Raw genomic sequence first — 20,731 nt, 5'->3', positions numbered from 1 at the left:
CCTCTTTAAAATTTGAATTAGTCGGGCTTACGCCGGCCGATTTACGCTACGCCGCCGCAACTTACGGAGCAAGTGCTTTGAGAATACAGCACTTGCCTGTCTAAGTTGCGGAGGCGTAACTTAAATTGGATACGTTGCGCTGCCGCAAAGATACGCGGATCTACCTGAATCTGGCCCCTAGTCTGCAAGAAACTTGAAAATCAGGGAATAGTTAAAAATAAATACAACCAGAAAAGAGAAAGAAGAGTTTGTTTTCAATTTGCCTTTACTATAAAAGTCTAGAAAAACATTTGGTATGGATTATTCCACAAAAATAACCCAATTTCTCTGCATATTTGCACTTATTAATATGAGTCATAATCACTGTAGCTTAATTTAGGTAAAAGTGCTAGCATACAGCCAGCCATGCTGCATATGTGTTCAATCTGTGCTGACTTATATGGCTGAGCTGGTAAACCAGCCTTGATGAGGTTCAGATATGCCACATCAGCACGTAAGTAAATTGGAAAGAGATGCACTTCTGTCACACCACAATCTATACAGCATGTAAAACATTTGGAGAATATAATATGCATGCCAATGGCTTGGGTTGTTGGTATTTTTTATTTTATCTCAATGGTATGCTAAAGTTTTTCCTTTTTTTAGGCCAAGCATTACTTCAGGGGACCGATTCACACCACATGCAGTCCTGTGCGTTTTTTTCTGCATCATAAAAGCGCTGGATAGTAGGTTAAATGGTTTACAGTGGCATAGTTCACAGCAGTCCATTCCAGTTCCAGAAAAATTAGAATATGCTGCCTTTTTTCTGCATGAACTATACTGGATCGCAGTAAAACACATTAAAAACGCACATGTCCCCATTTAAGGTGAAGAAAAAAAGAGGGGAAAAACATGGTAAGCTGCACTATGATCTCCATCTGTGCCTGGGTGCACAGATACCGACCAATGATCTCCCTGCAAGTGGGAGGCAGAGGTGGAGCCGCCTACACTGTCAGGAGGTACTAGAGCCAGGCCAGGCAGATGAGACGCCTGGAAAATCAGATGTGGACCGCCTGTGAAAGAGAGTTGAACCCTGCACTCTATATGTAGCACACCCCTAAACCCTGCTCTCTGTATTTATCACACCCCTAAACTCTGCACTCTGTGTGTAGCACACTCCTAAATGCTGCGCTCTGTATGTAGCACACCGCTAAACCCTGCACTTTGTATGTAGCACACCGCTGAACCCTGCACTTTGTATGTAGCACACCCCTAAACCCTGCACTTTGTAAGTGGCACACACCTAAACCCTGCACTGTGTATATACCACACCCCTGAATTCTACACTGTGTGTGTATCGCACCCCTGAACTATAAACTGTGTATGTTCCCTTAACCCTGAACTCTACACTGTGTATGTACCGGACCCCTGAACTATACACTGTGTATGTACCGCACCCTCTAAACTATGCACTGTGTATGTACCACACCCCTGAACTCTACACTGTGTATGTACCGCACCCCTGAACTCTACACTGTGTATGTACTGCACCCCTGAACACTACACAGTGTATGTACCGCACCCCTAAACTCTACACTGTGTATGTTCCACACCCCTGAACTCTGCACATAGGGCACTCCTGAACATTGCACTCAGTACATATTACAACCCTGAACTCTGCACATAAAGCACTCCTGGTATTTATTGCCCCTTTAAGATCCTCCTGCAATTTGGCCACATCTACCGTTCAATGCAGTTTGAGGGGGGAATGGTTAAGTTCCTGCACCTATTCTCTGAGTAAAAAAAGCCCTGGATAAATGTTTATAGCCTTACAGGTATGGCCCTTTGAGGGCAACCATAATGCTGATGCGGCTCGTGGTGAAATTGAGTTTGACACCCCAGCACTACAGTAATGATATCCAAAATTTTCAGTACAAGGGCCACATCGTATATTTTACAAATATTTACGAGCCAAAATAAACAGAGTCCCTCCTTACATCCAGGTCCCTATCAGGGTCCCCCTTACATTCCAGTGACACCTTATAGAGTGTCTCCCATAGATCAGAAGCACTGACCATAGACAGTCTCTGTTGACCCTAATCCTCAATCTGTGCACATTGAGAATACGCCACTGACCCTAGCTGCAGGCCTAATAAAAGCTTGTAGTGGGCTGGATGTGACCCACAGGCCATAGTTTGGAGACCCCTGCACTAGAGAATATTACAGAATCATTCTGTTTTGCAACATGTAAACCCGAACAATGAACTTCTCTTATTTATTTTCTTTTGGTATTTTTAAACATACCATTGGACGTTTTTAGTTATATGTACATAGTAGGTGAGGTTGAAAAAAGACACAAGTCCATCAAGTCCAATCTATTTCAGCATTACCTTGTATACTCCTGTATGTTGTGGTCGTTCAGGTGCTTATCTAATAGTTTCTTGAGGCCACTGCCTGTGGAAGGGAATTCCACATCCTTGCCGCTCTTACAGTAAAGAACCCCCTACGTAGTTTAAGGTTAAACCGCTTTTCTTCTCATTTTAACGAGTGGCCACGTGTCTTGTTAAACTCCCTGCCCTGAAAAAGTTTTATCCCTATTGTAAGGTCACCAGTATGGTATTTGTAAATTTAAATCATATCCCCTCTCAAGTGTCTCATCTCCAGAGAGAATAAGTTCAGTGCTCGCAACTTTTCCTCATAACTAATATCCTCCAGACCCTTTATTAGCTTTGTTGCCCTTCTTTGTGCTCTCTCCATTTCCAGTACATCCTTCCTGAGGACTGGTGCCCAGAACTGGACAGCATACTCTAGGAGCGGCCAGAACAAAGTCTTGTAGAGCGGAAGAATTATCGTTTTATCTCTGGAGTTAATCCCCTTTTTAACCACTTGCCGACTGCTGCACGCCGATATACGTCGGCAGAGAGGCAGCGGTGGGCAAATGGACGTACCTGTACGTCCCCTTTATGAAGCCGTGCCCTATTTTGTAGACGCTATAACTTTTTCGCAAAACAATCAATATATGCTTCTTGTGGTTTTTTTTAACACAAATATGTAGAAAAATACATATCGCCCTAAACCGAGGAAAAAAATCTTTTTTCTATTTTTGGGATATTTATTATAGCAAAAAGTACAAAATATTTATTTTCTTTCAAAAGTGTTGCTGTTCTTTTGTTTAATAGCGCAAAACAAATTAAATTGCAGAGGTGATCAACTACCACCAAAAGAAAGCTCTATTTGTGGGAAGATAGGATGTCAATTTTGTTTGGGTGCAACGTTGCTCAATTGCCAGTTAAAGCAACGCAGTGCCGAATCGCAAAAAATGCTCTGGTCAGGAAGGGGGTAAATTCTTCCGGAGCTGAAGTGGTTAATGCACGCCAATATTCTGTTTGCTTTGTTAGCAGCAGCTTGGCATTGCATGCCATTACTGAGCATATCATCTACTAGGACCCCCAGGTTCTTTTCCATCCTAGATTCCCCCAGAGGTTCTCCCTCCAGCGTATAGATTGCATTCATATTTTAGCCACCCAAATGCATTATTTAAAACATTTCTACATTAAACCTCATTTGAGATGTAGTTGCCCACCCATTAATTTGTTCAGATCTTTTTGCAAGGTTTCAACATCCTGCAGAGGTGTTATTGCCCTGCTTAGCTCAGTATCGTCCACAAATACAGAGATTGCACTGTTCACCCCTTCCTCCAGGTTGCTTACAAACAAATTAAATAGGATTGGTCCCAGCACAGAACAGAACCCTGGGGGACCCCACTACCCACCCCTGACCATCCTGAGTACTCCCTATTTATCACCACCCTTTGAACACACCCTTGTAGACAGTTTTCAATCGTCCATGCCAACAGACCTTATTTTGTACAGTAAACGTTTATGGGGCACTGTGTCAAATGCTTTTACAAAATCCATATACACCACGTCTATGGGCCTTCCTTTATCTAGATGGCAACTCACCTCCTCATAGAAGGAATAGATTGGGTTGGCAAGAACGATTCCTAATGAATCCATGCTGATTACTGCTAATGATACCGTTCTCATTACTAAAGTCTTGTATATAGTCCCTTATCATCCCCTCCAAGAGCTTGCATACTATTGATGTTAGGCTAACTGGTCTGTAATTCCCAGGGATGTATTTTGGGTCCTTTTTAAATATTGGTGCTACATTGGCTTTTCTCCAATCAGCTGGTACCATTCCAGTCAGTAGACTGTCAGTAAAAATTAGGAACAATGGTCCAGCAATTACTTGACTGAGTTCCCTAAGTACTCTCGGGTGCAAGCCATATGGTCCCAGTGATTTATTAATGTTAAGTTTCCCAAGTCTAATTTTAATTCTGTCCTCTGTTAACCATGGAGGTGCTTCCTGTGATGTGTCATGAGGATAGACATGCAGTTTTGGTTAATGAAGCCCCCCGATTCCCTTGTGAAGACTGAGAAGAAGAATAAATTCAATACCTTCGACATCTCCCCATTCTTTGTAACCAGATGTCCTTCCTCATTCTTTATGGGGCCAATATGATCTGTCCTCCCTCTTTTACTATTTATGGGCCAGATTCAGGTATATCTGCGAAGGCGTAACGTATCGCATTTACGTTTCACCGCTGCAAGTTTTACGGGCAAGTGCTTGATTCACAAAGCACTTGCCTGTAAACTTGCGGCGGCGTTGCGTAAATCCATCTGGCGCAAACCCGCCTAATTCAAATGGGGCGTGTATCATTTAAATTAGGCGCGTTCCCGCGCCGAACGTACTGCGCATGCTCCGTTTTGAAATTTCCCGACGTGCTTTGCGCGAAATGACAACGCACCGACGTAATTTTTTGAACGGCGACGTGCGTTACGTCCTTTCCTATTCCCGGACGACTTATGTAAAAAAAAAATATTTAGAATTCGACGCGGGAACAACGGCCATACTTTAACATGGGACGTCTAAATATAAGCCACGAAATATGAGCTGTAACTTTACGCCGGGAAAAGCCGACTAGCGACGACGTAAGAGAATGCGACGACCGCGCGTACCTTCGTGGATCGGCGTAAACAGCTAATTAGCATACCCGACGCGGAAAACGACGCAAACTCCACCCAGCGAGCGCCGAAGTATTAAACCTACGATCCGAAGGCGTACAAAGCCGTACGCCTGTCGGATCGACGCCAGAAGCCGTCGTATCTTGGTTTGAGGATTCAAAATAAAGATACGACGCAGCAAATTTGAAAGTACGCCGGAGTATCAGCAGATACTCCGGCGTACTTCTTCTGTGAATCTGGGCCTATATACCTAAAGAATTTCTTGGGATTTTTTTTGTTCTCCTCCGCTATGTGTCTTTTGTGTTCTATCTTAGCTGCCCCAATTGCACCCTTACATTTCTTGTTGCATTTTTTATAAAGTCTGAATGCTGATGATGATCCCTCAACCGTGTATTTTTTGAAGGCCTTCTCCTTAGCTTTTATATGCATTTTTACATTGGAGTTAAGCCATCCAGGACTTTTGCTTGCTCTTTTAAATGTATTACCCAATGGGATGCATTGGCTCATGCTTAAAGGAAACCCATCTCTCCTCCGTGTTCTTTGTTCCTAAGATTTTATCCCAATTTATTCCTTCTAGCAAGGTTCATAGTTTAGGGAAGTTGGCTCTTTTGAAATTCAGTGTCTTTGTATTCCCCTTATGTTTCCTATTTGTGTGATTTATACTGAAGCCAATTGACCTGTGATTGCTGTTACCTAAATTGCCCCGTATTTCCACATCCGTGATCAGGTCTGTATTGTTGGTAATCAGTAGATTCTAGTTGGTGCATCTACCATCTGACCCATAAAATTGTCCTGCAAGACATACAGTATAGGAACTGGCGAGCCCTAGATGAATGCGCGGTTCCCTCTGCCCAGTCTGTGTCTGGATAATTAAAATCCCCCATTATGATAACACTTCCTATGCTTGCTGCTAATCCAAATTGTGATAGGAGATCTGTCTCTCCCGTTTTTTTCTATTGTTTTTTTTATCCATAGGAAAAATTAAAAACATGTTCTATTTTTTTTCACCAATGGAAAACAAACCGATGGGGCCCACACACGATCGGTTTGACCGATGAAAACAGTCCATCGGTCTGTTTTTATCGGACAAACCGATCGTGTAAGTGAGTGGTCTATTGCGCTACTGCGAGTGGTGGAATGTGAACCAAGTGAAAATAAATAATAAATAATATATAATTAATATAAAGTAAATATATGGGTACCAAATAATAAATAATGGTAAGAGTGTATACTAAAGCTGCTGTATCTGCAGGTGCACAAAACCAGTAACATAGAAATATAAATAATAATGATAAGCGCTAAAGTATGAGTGCATAACACATAATAAGGTGGCCAACACACTGTGACCTGGGTGATATGTGGACTGGGAGAGCCAAAGACCTAAAAGTGACTGTCCCACTAGGGGTGATATACTGAAAATAGAGTCTATAAATGGAATGACAAATGGATCATCCTTGGAGCAAAACAAATGGGTGAGTCATCTGGACATGGTGTTGAATGCGATCACTTATCTCCTATTGCCCTTACCTTCAACCAGTGGTTAATGCGCATAGGGCAAAAGATTTCTCCTTCTGTTCAGCGCCGCCTCTCCTGGATCGATTCCAATGGTGTCCTGGGGAGTTGAAGGTCCCGGGATCCGTATATCCGTATATCACAGGGATGGAGCCAAGGGATGAGGTAAGGAGATAAGTGCCACAATAGTGAAGAGCGTTGTAAACGGTGGTAAAAAACGTTTATTCAAATCTTCTTAAAAAAGCAGGTTTAAAATCAGCAATTCGCGCTACAGCGCTACAGCATAGGACGCGGCTGGTTTAACAAGCCGACTTAGTTTCGTTGGCCTCCGGCTGATTGCATAGGTCTCACTTCCTACGCCGTTACGTCACGGTCTCGTGACTTCTTCAGGGATTTCAATGAAAAATCTATTAATCGTAGATAAAGGTGCTAAATCTGATTCTTTTTTTTATTGCAGATGTATACAGTACTTACCACATACGCAGGTCACACGGCAGGCCTGCCCCAGTGAACGAGACCGAAATTGAAATCCACATCGAGACTCCACCAAGATGTGACCGTCAGTCCCCCAGCACCAAGGAGATCATCCCAATGGTGGTCAGCGGGAAGAACGCTCCTTACATTGGTGGTCAGTGGGAAGAATGCGCCTTACATTGGTGGTCAGTGGGAAGAATGCGCCTTACATTGGTGGTCAGTGGGAATAGTGCTCCTTACATTGGTGGTCAGTGGGAATAGTGCTCCTTATATTGGTGGTAAGCGGGAATAGTGCTCCTTACATTGGTAGTCAGCGGGATGAGTGCTCCTTACATTGATGGTCAGTGAAAAGAATGCTCCCTACATTGGCGGTCACCAGGAAGAATGATTTTCTCATTGGTGGTCACCAGTAAGAACACTCCTTACATTGGTGGTTAGCAGAAAGAGTGCACCTTTTACATTGGTAGTCAGTGGAAAGAATACTCTTTACAGTGTGGTCAGTGGGCAGAACACTCCTTACATTGATGATCAGTAGGAAAAGTGCTCCTTATATTGGTGGTCATTAGGATTAGTGCTCCTTACATTGGTGGTCAGTGGCAAGAATAATTCTCACATTGGTGGACAGTGAGATTACCACTCCTTACATTGGTTGTCAGCAGGAAAAGTGCTCTTTTTAGATTGGTAGTCAGCGGGAAGAGTGCTGCTTATATTGGTGGTCAGCAGGAAGAGTGCTCCTTATATTAGTGGTCAGTGGGATGAGTGGTCGGGGGGATAAATGCACCTTACTTTGGTGGTCAGTGGGAAGATTGCTCCCTTACAGATAGTTAAAAAGAACATTGATGTTGGTGGTTATTTATCTAAGAGGCAGAAATTGTCAACTGCTCAAGGAACGCCTAGCAACCTCTGGACTGGAGGAACCCTAGTTGAGAACAGCTGCTCTAGCTACATCAGAAAAAAAAAATTGGGGTTGGAGTTCAGCATGTAACAAGCTTAAACCCCCAGTTCTTGTATTGTGGTGTTACACTTTTGAGCACATATCAAAAAGAAATTAATGCTCTGGCACTAAGCCATATTTGAACAATTAGGTACTTGTTAAAAAGCACTCTGTGCAATTATTATTTTTTCTACCAGGAAGCACCTGTGCTATATATTATACAGCAACAAAGAATGTAGAAAATTCTACTTTTCATATAAAATACTTATTTAAAAAAAAAAAAATACATTTAATGAGTACATTGTTTGGTTAACATAATATTAGCCTGTTCTTACAGTTTACCCAAAATTACACCACTGTCCCTATTAAATCACAGTGGTCTTTGATGGTCTAGAAACTGTATTTTATTAAGCGGCTTAGTAGTACAAGCTGCTTATACAGCCTGTGTATAGCTTTCGAGAATATCCCATTTATAAGGGATACCTAAGGACAGTGGCAGATTTAATAAGGAAAACAGTGATAGACTCTTCTTGGGTAAGTTCATTAGCTCATTGTCAGTTTTCTGCTGGCTAGAACTCGATCTGTCACTCTTCTAAATTAATAGGGATATAAAATTCACACGATTAATCTAGTCATTTGGACATTCAGTGCAAATTCGACCATAACCCCCCTCCACCAGTACTTCATTTACAAAACCAGACTACGGCAGATATTATGAGAATCTGTAAGAATGGGATTATTTGAAGTTAAGATTCCAGTGCCATAATCTTTGTCCCGTCAGTATCTACCAGCTACCAAGATTATGTAATGTGCAGTGTGTCCCCTTGTGTAACCTTATTGTTGAGAATAGCTTATTTACAGCGCTGCTGGGCACTCACGTTTGCCCGCTCCGAGCATTACAGAGGGAAAGACCGAGATCCCCGCTGATGTCAGCCCGCTCCGAGCACTGCAGAGGGAAAGGCCGAGATCTCCGCTGACGTCAGGTCACTCCAAGCACTGCAGAGGGAAAGGCCGAGATCCCTGCTGACGTCAGCCTGCTCTGAGCACTGCAGAGGAAGAAGCCAAGATCTTCGCTGACGTCAGCTCTCTCCAAGCACTGCAGAGGGAGAGGCTAAGATCCCTGCTGACGTCAGCCGGCTCCGAGCACTGCAAAGGGAAAGGCAGAGATCTCCGCTGACGTCAGCCTGCTCCGAGCATTGCAGAGGGAAAGGCCGATATCCCCGCTGACGTCAGCCTGCTCCGAGCACTGCACTCCTACGTAAGTTGTACATGTTTATCTGCAGTCTTCTCTTCTTTACATTCATTCAAAGTCCAGAATTTTTTTAAACTTGTCTGAGCATTCAGAAAAAAACAAGAGAGCTGAAATTACACACTGCAGTGCTCAGTGAGATTGGAGGGAAGGGACACAGCAGACAGGAGCCAAGCTAAAGCTGTCAATCACAGACTGTGTGCTGGAATTCCCTCTTCAGTCACCTTTTTTCTCTTGGTGTCAGGAAAACTTGTCAGAAGTGACTCATGCAGATAGCAGAGGAATGGGGCAGTAGCGGACAGAAATTACACTTAGTGCTCTGAAATGATACTAGTACACACTATAGAGGCATATGCTGTGTTCATATTTCATGCTAGAATTTTTTCAACCACTTTAAATGATAACTGTTACAGTTACTGCTTATGTTAGCTCCCAACTGAGCTGTCAAGCTATCAAATGGATGGTGTCATAACTGATCACATCTGCAAAACCATGGCAACTGCAAATCAATCGGAGGCTAAGATTGCATCTTCCTTAGATGTAAAGGATAGAAGGGTTTAGTTTATCTTTAAAATATAAGGAGGACATATTCAGGATGACAGACAGAGGGCCTGCAACTTTAAAACAAGTCAGCAATAACAACTTCCACATTCATATCTTTATATGTACAACAGAAATATTGGAGTTTGTCTTTTTATCCTGGCTTTATTACCTAGTACGACTCTGACTTGGAATAAGCATGCAACCTCAGGAACGGACAAAAACACAATGCTAATTATCATAGACCCTTGTGGGCCCATTCACACTTGTGCGTTACCACAACACACAGCAGCAGCACACAACCATAAAATTGTGGTGCCTTAGGTTACAAAAAAAAAAAAGCGGCATAGCTAATTTCAACTCGGCTATCGTGAATAGGCAGCCCATTCAAATAAATGCAATGCAAAGCACAGCTTGGTTTGAATGGGCACTAAGCTCCATTCATTCCTATGGACCCATACTTCTGGTTGTCTTCAGCAGAGTATGGACTATCTGCTATTCTATGCAATGCAATTTTTTTGTACTTCCGGGAATCAAATGCATGTGTGTAAAGAATGGGTGAAACCTTTGCTATCAAAAAGGCAGTAAAAGTTAGAACTTTAACATTTCTCATGTTTAAGGGGTCTGATCAGAGACTGAACAGAACACATTTAGGAATTGAGGTGCCACAAAGGAGCAATGCTTTATTGGATGCAGATCTACTTTGAACCTAGAACAGAAGCATGGAATTCGCCCTCTGCTGGTCAAATGTAGTACTGCACTATAGTTTGAAGCATTCTTCAGATTCGTTTCTGTAGCTGTCTGTGTTAAAGCAGTGGTCATGAAATCTGTCCTCAGCAGTGGCATCAGGGGTCAAGTCCTGGGGAAAAAAGTGTGCGAACTCCCACCCAAGATCCACTCCTCCACCAAAAAAAATAAAATGATACCCTCATATGCATAATTACTAAACCGCATGTTTTTTTAAAGCAAGTTCTTTCTAAATCCCGCGATAACTCGCGGCAGACCTCCGGAATGTCTCCTGGGAACAGAGACAAAAGCTCCCAGGAGACATTGCGGCATCGAGGAAGTGACAGAATACCCGCACACTACCCGATGAATCCATATGCAGGAAGCGGCCAGTAACATAAAGGATTACTAAGGCTCACCTGCCCCTGACAGTGACTCGAGCTGGGCATCGCCGCTTAGTGAAGTATTGGCTCGGGCGACTCGGCTGCTCTAGTCCTGCAAAGGGAACTGCGTTCCTGCTGTGAAAAAAGTGCAGGAACTCCGTTCCCACGCATTCCCGCAGGACTAGAGCCCTGAGTGGCATCTCCAGCTTTCATTATTAGGGGGGGCGCATGGGGGGACAGGGACAAAAGTAGGGGGGCCAACTATAAAATGCAATTATATATATATATATATATATATATATATATATATATATATATATATATATATATCCTGGGGCCCTTTACTACAATCCCACAATGGACCCTTTCACATGTTCAGCAGTGAGCTCCCTTCCTACTATACTGGGGCCCCCCAGGGTGGCAAAAAACAAGAGATATATGTCACCAGCACACCAAGAAAATATAAGGGTTCAAAGCAGTGGGAGAACTCTCAGGGTTGCAAAGGTTGTCTTGCAAAGGTTGTCTGCCACTGTGGCACTGTGGGGTTCCCCAGCTGTCCCTATTGACAGCGCTGGTCTGGCATCTGTCTCCTTGGCAGCTGCGGCAGTCTATTAGGACCTAGTGCTGGTGACATTATGGGTGCATGCAGGGGAAGGCTGGCACTATTGGTTATAGAGAGCAGAGCCTCCAGCTGGTCACCTAGCAGCAGTAATGCTGTATAACCTTCTCTGTTGACATGCTGATCGGGATGTGATCCAGGTGATGCTCCCAGTCAAATCTAATAAACACAGTGGGCTAGATTCAGCAAGCATTTACGGCGGCGTATCTCCAGATACGCCGGCGTAATTTCAAATCTGCGTCGGCGTATCGTTACGCCAATTCTCCAAGGCAGATACGTCTAAAAAATAGGCTTCCTCCGCCGACGTAACTTGAATGCGCGGCATATAATTGTGTGCAATATTACGTTGGCCGCTAGGGGCGCTTCCGTTGTTTTCGGCGTAGAATATGCAAATTACCTAGATACGCCGATTCACAAACGTACCAATTTATTTACGTCGTTTACGTTAGGCTTTTTCGGCGTAAGGTTGTTCCTGCTATTAGGAGGTGCAGCCAATGTTAAGTATGGACGTCGTTCCCGCTTTGAAATTTGAATTTTTTACATTGTTTGCGTAAGTCGTTCGCGAATAGGGCTGGATGTAATTTACGTTTACTTCGAAACCAATACGTCGTTGCGCCGTACTTGGGAGCAATGCACCCTGGGATATGTACACGGACGGCGCATGCATGTACAAAACGTCAATCACGTCAGGTCATCATAGATTTACATAAAACACGCCCCCCCTTCCACATTTGAATTACGCGCGCTTACGCCGGCCCCATTTACGCTACGCCGCCGCAACTTACGGAGCAAGTGCTTTGTGAATACTGCACTTGCTCCTGTAAGTTGCGTCGGCATAGCGTAAATACGATACGCTGCGCCGCCGTAACTATGCGCGCCCCTACCTGAATCTAGCCCAGTATTTATTATCATCAAGAGTACAACCACATATATATATATATATAAAAAATCAACCGTATGTTCAGCAGTCATGTGGGCTCTATGCCTGTAAAGTGTGGGCTTTGATCAATAAAATCTCTGATATTTAACACTAGGATTTGACTAGGAGCATCACCTGGATTGCATCCCGATCAGCATATCAGAGAAGACTCCACTGCTGCTATGCAACCTGCAGGGAGCTCAACTGTCTACAACCAACAGAGATGGGCTTGGGTGTGTTTGAAATCCCACATGCCTGATCCTGCCAGGAAGCCCACACTGCACAGCGCTAATCACAGCCAGTGAGACAATTCCTGATCTGTGCAGAGCTGAGGACCAGGAAATGTCTCACTGCCTGTGATTAGCGCTGTGCAGTGTGGGCTTCCTGGCAGGCTCTGGCATGTGGAATTTTGAACATGCCCATCCCATCTCTAACAACAAAGGTGTCCGTTTAATAAACTGTGAAGTTTTTTCTCTGTTCAGTTCTCGGCAGTTCTCAGAGGAAAATTATCTCCTCTGCAGCCGGTTTAATAAACTGAGAACTTCAGTTCTCAGAGGGAGAACAGAGGAGAAGTTTTTCCTCTGAAAACAGCCGAAATCTGTGTAAAAGTTAAAAGTGGGTGGGCTGCCTGTAATCTCGTGAGATATTGTGAGATTACGGTGCAGCTGAGTTCAAAAAGTCAAACTAAAGTTTAAAAGAACATGTAATTACATGTTTTCAGACATGTGATAACTATATATATATATATCCTGTAAATATACACATGTGTGTGTATATATATATATATATATATATACACACACACACACACACACACACATATATACAGTATATATGTATATATACACAAATACATGAATATATATATTCATATTTTTTTGTGTATATGTGTGTATACATATATATAAATACTGTATATATGTGTGTATGTATATATATATATACATATATACACATACACACACACACATATATACAGTATCTATATACACACGTATGTGTGTGTGTGTGTGTGTGTGTGTGTATATATATATATATATATATACACACACACGTATATATACAGTATATATATATATATACACACGTATGTGTGTGTGTGTGTATCTATCTATCTATCTATCTATGTAGCGCCTGTGTACTTTTCTTACAGGTGCTATATTAAATTTAGCGGGGGAATGAGAGAGTTATGTTGCTCTCATTCAATTGATTTTGTTAAATTTGGCTGTCGCCGATTCTTGATTGTCCTGTGGGTCAGTTTGTACTCCAGAGATGCAGTTTCATCTCTGGACGGCAGGTGGCGCCAGAGGGGTTCAGGCGGAGCCGCTTCTTCCCAGCAGCCAATCGGAGGAGTTTTCCCTCGCGGGGCATGCTGGGGAGGGGTATTTCTGTGGCGGAGGCTGTGGTTCGGGGTTCTTCTGCGCGGGTTCCTGGTTCCAGGTGCGGCACCCACCTTTAGGGTGTGCGCACATCACGGGCCCCACCACTATGGCCTACCAGGCCAGGGTCACGTGCTACGCGGAGTTCCTGGCTCTGGGCTCTCATAGCCCGGAGAAACTGATGCTGTCAGGGGACCCCAGTGACTTACTGGATTCCCATGCTTATTGAGAAGATCCCAAGCTGGGTGCTGTTCGGTGGGGGATCGGTCTGAGGAGAACCCGGAGGCAGGTGATCCAATAGGGCTTGAACGAACCATCAGGGATCTGGGCACCGGACACTGACAGGTTGCATTCAGGCTGTCAGTCGGTGACCCCAAAAAAACATACTGGGAGGATTCGCTCTACCTTTCAAACTTTCAAGCACTAGGCCTGTGGCAGAGGTCTTATCTCAACATCCTAATTCAGTTAGAGCCAAGTCTGTGGCAGAGACTTGTTCCTTCCCAGCAGTTCTAAGTGGCGCTCTGGCTGCCAGACCTGTGAGAGAGGTCTGTCCAGGGGCACTTTACCCGCTCTGGCTGGAGTGGCGATAAGACGAATACAAATATAGAAGGCAGGACTGCTTTCTCTATCCATAGCCTGATTTTGCAAAGTTGTTCTTCCTTCAAACTATCCTGTCTACTTCAAGTTGACATGTTGGTCGTGTTTGACCAGGAAATAAAGCATTTGAAAACGTCAACCAACAGTCGGGACATTCTATTACTGCTCTCATCACTACCATCACCCCTAGACACAACATGAGGTAACTTAAATACACCGATCCCAAATCTAACCAGCGGCTCCTCCGAGGGTAGCGCTACACATGGGGGCTCGTCCGGGATTTGAACCCGGGACCTCTCGCAACGGAATCGTGAGTAAAGATTTTATTGAGAGTGTTGTGTGTTGAACTGTCTGGCAACGAGGGAGTTAACCTCAAACAGCTAAAGCTTGGGCGTACGTGCAGCAGAACACTCGCCTGCAACGTGTCCGGACAAGTTCTTCAAGTGGGAGGAGTCACCCACCCCTGCGTGAGACGTATAGCAAAGTCTTCGCGTCAAATCAGCAGACCAACGCCCATCTGTGAGAGAGAGAGAGACCACGTGCGCGATGTCCGCTTCCTCGCTGCCATTTGCTGTTTCTCAGCGGTTGAGACCTCCTACTACCTCACCGGGAGTCTCTAACATGCTTGCTTCTCCCGGAATACCCCTCACGGATACGGGTATCCGGATGTCCACAGAGGGACAGTTTGTTCTTTTATCGAGCGGAGGATCTGAGACTTTGGGACTATCCTGCCCTCGTTGCGAGGAGTTGTCAGTGCGGATCCTGCCGTTTGCTCGGTGCCAGAAATGCCGGGCCTACCTATTCGCCGTGAAGCCACCCGCTAAAACTCCTTGGGAGTACCAGGTGAATTACATCACTGGGGTCGTCACTGCGGAGGAGGAAGCCACATGGCCGGAACCCTCCTCGCCAGTGGAGATTGTGGAGCCGGAGGCTCAAAATCCTGAGGTCATCTCAATATCGTCTACCCTGACCCTGCGATCGGCTAGCTCGCCATCTCGCTCACCGGAGGTAAGCCCCATAGACGAAGATGACCACCCGACAAGTACACAGGCCGAAGCCACCTCTGAGACCACCACCTCTACAGCGGTCTCCGTGTGGCGTGCTTCCATAGGAGAGGGCCCTGCTCAGGCCTCCCGCGGCTGCGGTCGAGGCCTACCTGCCCATCGCTCCTTACCGGATTGGCCAAGAGATCCTGCAGCCAAGGCCTGCGGTTACCTGCCTGTGGAGGAGCTAAACTCCTCTGATTTTGACTCTCTTTCGGATGACGAAGACACTCTGGAACATCTATTTGAACCAACGTTCCCAGAGCAACAGGGGTTCAGAGGATTCCAGGCCCCCTACCCTACGCGGAGGAAGAAACGTTCCGGCCAGAACGCACCACGTGGGTCCGATGCATCGTCTCGGGACGTCCAGCGGCTGATCTGGGGAGATGGTGAGTCAGTTTCAGCTCTTTTCCTCACCAATCCCATGCCCCTTGCTGTGCCTGCTCTGAGAAGGGCACCGGACGCTATAGTGCTGCCGGGACGCGGAGACCCATGTACGCTGCCGAACTTGGCCAGGCTACAGTGCCCGGTAATCCAGAAGGTTGCCACCAGATACGGGTATGAATACCCCTACGTGCCATCCCCTCTCCTGTATCAAGTTGATCAAGAGCGGGAGGCATGGAGCCATGAAGCTATCTGGGCTTATTTGAAGGTACCCCGGGTCGTTAAAGGCACGGACTTGAACTTGGCCCATTTAAACCCTCGATTTGAGCGTTGTCTTAGGGAGTGGAGCTGGGGCCGGCACATTTACAGTTACCGGGTTGGATTGTCCTGTGGGTCAGTTTGTACTCCAGAGATGCAGTTTCATCTCTGGACGGCAGATGGCGCCAGAGGGGTCCAGGCAGAGCCGCTTCTTCCCAGCAGCCAATCAGAGGAGTTTTCCCTTCCGGGGCATGCTGGGAAGGGGTATTTCTGTGGCGGAGGCCGTGGTTCGGGGTTCTTCTGCACGGGTTCCTGGTTCCAGGTGCAGCACCCACCTTTAGGGTGTGCGCACATTACGGGCCCCACCACTATGGCCTACCAGGCTGGGGTCACGTGCTACGCGGAGTTCCTGGCTCTGGGCTCTCATAGCCCGGAGCAACTGATGCTCTCAGGGGACCCCCAGTGACTTACTGGGTTCCCATCCTTATTGAGAAGATCCCAAGCTGGGTGCTGTTCAGTGGGGGATCGGTCTGAGGAGAACCCTGAGGCAGGTGATCCAATAGGGCTTGAATGAACTATCGGGGATCTGGGCACCGGACACTGACAGGTTGCATTCAGGCTGTCAGTCGGTGACCCCAAAAAAACATACTGGGAGGACTCGCTCTACCTTTCCAACTTTCAAGCACTAGGCCTGTGGCAGAGGTCTTATCTCAACATCCTAATTCAGTTAGAGGCAAGTCTGTGGCAGAGACTTGTTTCTTCCCAGCAGTTCTAAGTGGCGCTCTGGCTGCCAGACCTGTGAGAGAGGTCTGTCCAGGGGCACTTTACCCGCTCTGGCTGGAGTGGCGACGAGACGAATACAAATATAGAAGTCAGGACTGCTTTCTCTATCCATAGCCTGATTCTGCGAAGTTGCTCTTCCTTCACCAAACTATCCTGTCTACTTCAAATTGACATGTTAGTCGTGTTTGACCAGGAAATAAAGCATTTGAAAACGTCAACCAACGGTCGGGACATTCTATTACTGCTCTCATCACTACCATCACCCCTAGACACAACATGAGGTAACTTAAATACGCCGATCCCAAATCTAACCAGCGGCTCCTCCGGGGGTAGCGCTACATATAATATAAATATTTTATGTTGTTAATATTCATTTTTAACCCACTTGTGCTGATATTAGGAAGAAATAAGCCTTCTTCCTCTTATCACACCAGCTTCTCTCCCAGATTCTCCACCTCTGAGCTAGTGAATCTGGAAGGGAGATATTTCAGTGGAAGAGCTGTGAAATCTTCAGATCTCGGTTTATTAAACTGGCTGTTTGTGACAAAACAGCCATGTGCTGTGATGAGAAGTGAAGAACATGTTCTCTGCTCCTTATCTCCGTTTATTAAACCGGCAATGCTCTGTGATAAGCCGTGATCATCATGATCTCGGTTTATTAAACGTACACCAAATTGTGCTGGCCCTCCTGTACATCAGCCCCATAAAGTAACCAGCACTGGGTTCCTATGTGCTGCTGCTACTGCCATGGAGACAGAGACCAGCGCTGTGAATAGCCGGGACAGGACAGCAACTCTGGTAGTTCCAGCACTGGGAGAATTCCCCCATCCACCCATAATGTGTAGATGGGGGAATTGAAACATTTCTTTTTTTTTTTTTTTTCATTCAACCTAATAGTTGAATGAAAAAAAGTGATCAATGTATGGTCTGCCTAAGAGCTAAGACCAGCCATAGACAGTTTAAATCTCAGCTGGTTCAGCAGGAACTGGCTGAGATTTGAACCATTAATGAGCAGATTCTCTTGATTATCACTAATGGTTGCTGTATAGCCACTAGTGATAATCACTGTTTGTCGGGAGAATACAATTGCTGGGCAGGAGGGATATTCCCCTGTCACCACTGTCTGTTGATGGGGGAATCATGCAAGTTTCTTTCCTGCAATCTGTGGATGCAGGAAAGAAATTTGCACCGTATATTACCTGCCTAACTGAAAGTGAAAGTAAATTGTGAATGTCTTGAAAGAACAGGAGCGGGGGAGGGAGACAGATGGGGGAGAGAAGGGATGGAGATAATGCAGTTCAGTGATTACAGCGTACTGCAGTCTGCAGTGCACCCACGGTCCAGGCTAAAATCTCAGGCATCATTCACACACAGCCAGGAATTCTGCTGATTTTCATATTTCCCACCCACGCATCCCTTCTCTTCAGATACAATACGCCGGGATAGTGTGGGCGGCACTGTAATGAGGAGGAGGAGCTGTATTGCTCCCTGCTTGTATGTGAGGAGAGTGAGTGGGGTGGCTGGACTCACTGGGCTGTGAAAGAGTGTCATAGACTGACACTCAGCTCAGCTTGCAGTCACCACTCTCAGAATTTACAGGCTGGTTCTCCTGTTCTAAGGTCAGGAGAAATCAGTCTGTTTTTCAGTAACTAAGATGAAGGCCCCCCCCCCCACAGTGCTCATGGAGTCTTTCCTGCAACTCGCTCTTCTCTGTGCCAATGAGGATGCAGGATCTGGAGGCTGTGGTTGTGAGTGCTCGCATTATGCAGTGTCAGCGAGCAGTGGGAGGGGAGAGGACTGACTGGGGATGCTCTCCCTCTCAGGAGAGACTGTGTTACTCCAGCGGCGGCCTGAGCAAAATACAAATAAAAAAGGAATTTTGTTTGGGGGGGGGCACAGCATAATGTTGGTGGGGTCAGGGCCCCCCCTAGGGACGCCATTGGTCCTCAGGGCCCACTAACAGGCCAGGTTTGCAATATAACTGAAATACATCACAGGTGATATCATTTACTGCTCAGTGATTGCAGTATCTCCCCAAGGTAATACATAAAATTTGGCCTGTTAGTGGGCCCTGAGGACAGGGTTGATGACCACTTCAGCCCTGGAAGAATTTACCCGTTTCCTGACCAGAGCACTTTTTGCAATTCGGCACTGCGTCGCTTTAACTGACAATTGTGCGGTCATGCAACGTCGCACCCAAACAAAATTGACGTCCTTTTGCCCCCTTTTGGTGGTATTTGATCACCTCTGCGGTTTTTATTTTTTGCACTATAAACCAAAAAAAAAAGAGCATACATTTTGGGAAAAAAATCAATATTTTTAACTTTTTGCTATAATAAATATTCCCAAAAAATTTATATGTATTCTTCTACATATTTTTGGTAAAAAATAAATCGCAATAAGCGTATATTGATTGAACGTTATAATGTCTACACAATAGGGGATAGTTTTATGGCATTTTTATTATTATTTTTTTTATTAGTAATGGCGGCGATCTGCGATTTTTATCGTGACTGCGACATTATGGCATATCAGACACTTTTGACACTATTTTGGAACCATTGTCATTTATACTGCGATCAGTGCTATAAAAAATGCACTGATTACTGTGTAAATGACACTGGCAGGGAACGGGTTAAACACTAGGGGGCGATTAAGGGGTTAAGTGTGCCCTAGGCAGTGATTCTAACTGTGGGGAGATGGGCTACCTAGAACATGACAGGGAGCAGTAGATCTCATGTTGCTAGGCAGAACAGGGAAATGCCTTGTTTAAATAGGCATCTCCCCGTTCTGCAGCTCTGTGACAAGATCGCGGGCACCTGGCAGACATCGAGTCCACGGAACCCATGGGCATGCTTACGGAGCACGCGATGGGACCCATCGCGTGCCCACTATGACGTGATTCAAAGGGGACTTATAGGTATTTCCCTTTGTGCAGCCGTGCCATTCTGCCGCTGTACATCTTCGTGCAGCGGTCAGCAAGCAGATAAAAAAGATGTTTAAATAAAAAGAGGTTGTGAGTACATTGATGTATAAATGTATAAAACTTTTGTGGCCCGTAAGATGATTGAAATCAAGTGGATAAATCCATCCCCTCAGAGGCTAACGTTAATAAATAATAGAATAACTGCAATTACCCTTTAAATACATTATTGCAGATTCCTACCTTTTGTAATTCTGAAGAAATAGCAGCTTGTTTGTCTGTGTTCATGTGCAAAGTAAAGCTGTATGAGAGTGGTTTTGCAATCATCAATCAGCTACTGCATCTGCAGGGCTCTAATGAAAAAAGTGTCAAATTCTGCATCCCTTTAGGCATGATTTTCTTTTGGGAGTACCTCACCAAAGATCAAATTTGTGTTGCAGGGGGATTGCCAAAATCTGACTTGTATCTCAGTGCAGACTTCTGGGAAAGTAAGCCAATCATGCAAGCAGGAAATTACATTTTCAGGGGGCATTCTGTACACCATCAGTGTACAGCACACCTCCAGGTAGAAATATTGCAAATTATAGAAAATTACAGTGCTGCAGATTGAAAAGGAAAGAAACTTTAAAAACATTCAATTACAATATGAATTGAGTGTCAATTTGATATTTTTTTCACACTAAAGTGTAAACTCTTTAAATCTGGGATCCATGGTACAAATTATTCTGACGTCAATTGTTGACTTATCCATTCCTGAGGCTGCCTGGATATAGCAGAGACAATCACCGCAAGCTTCATAAAAAATCTGAACTCTCCACAAATAATTGTAATACATACAGAAGGAATTACAGAAAATGACATGTAGTTAAAACAATGATCACAAGGTGGCAGCATAACAAAAACCAGTCGAACATAGGGTATATATTGTACATAGATACAACTGCATTGCCTATAGGCAACTAGGGATGAGCTTCGAGTTCGAGTCGAACTCATGTTTGACTC

The sequence above is a fragment of the Rana temporaria genome, chromosome 2, assembly GCF_905171775.1.
Source record: "Rana temporaria chromosome 2, aRanTem1.1, whole genome shotgun sequence".
Classification (NCBI taxonomy): domain Eukaryota; kingdom Metazoa; phylum Chordata; class Amphibia; order Anura; family Ranidae; genus Rana; species Rana temporaria.
The sequence above is the reverse complement of the archived record's forward strand: the minus strand, read 5'-3'. Positions refer to the sequence as shown.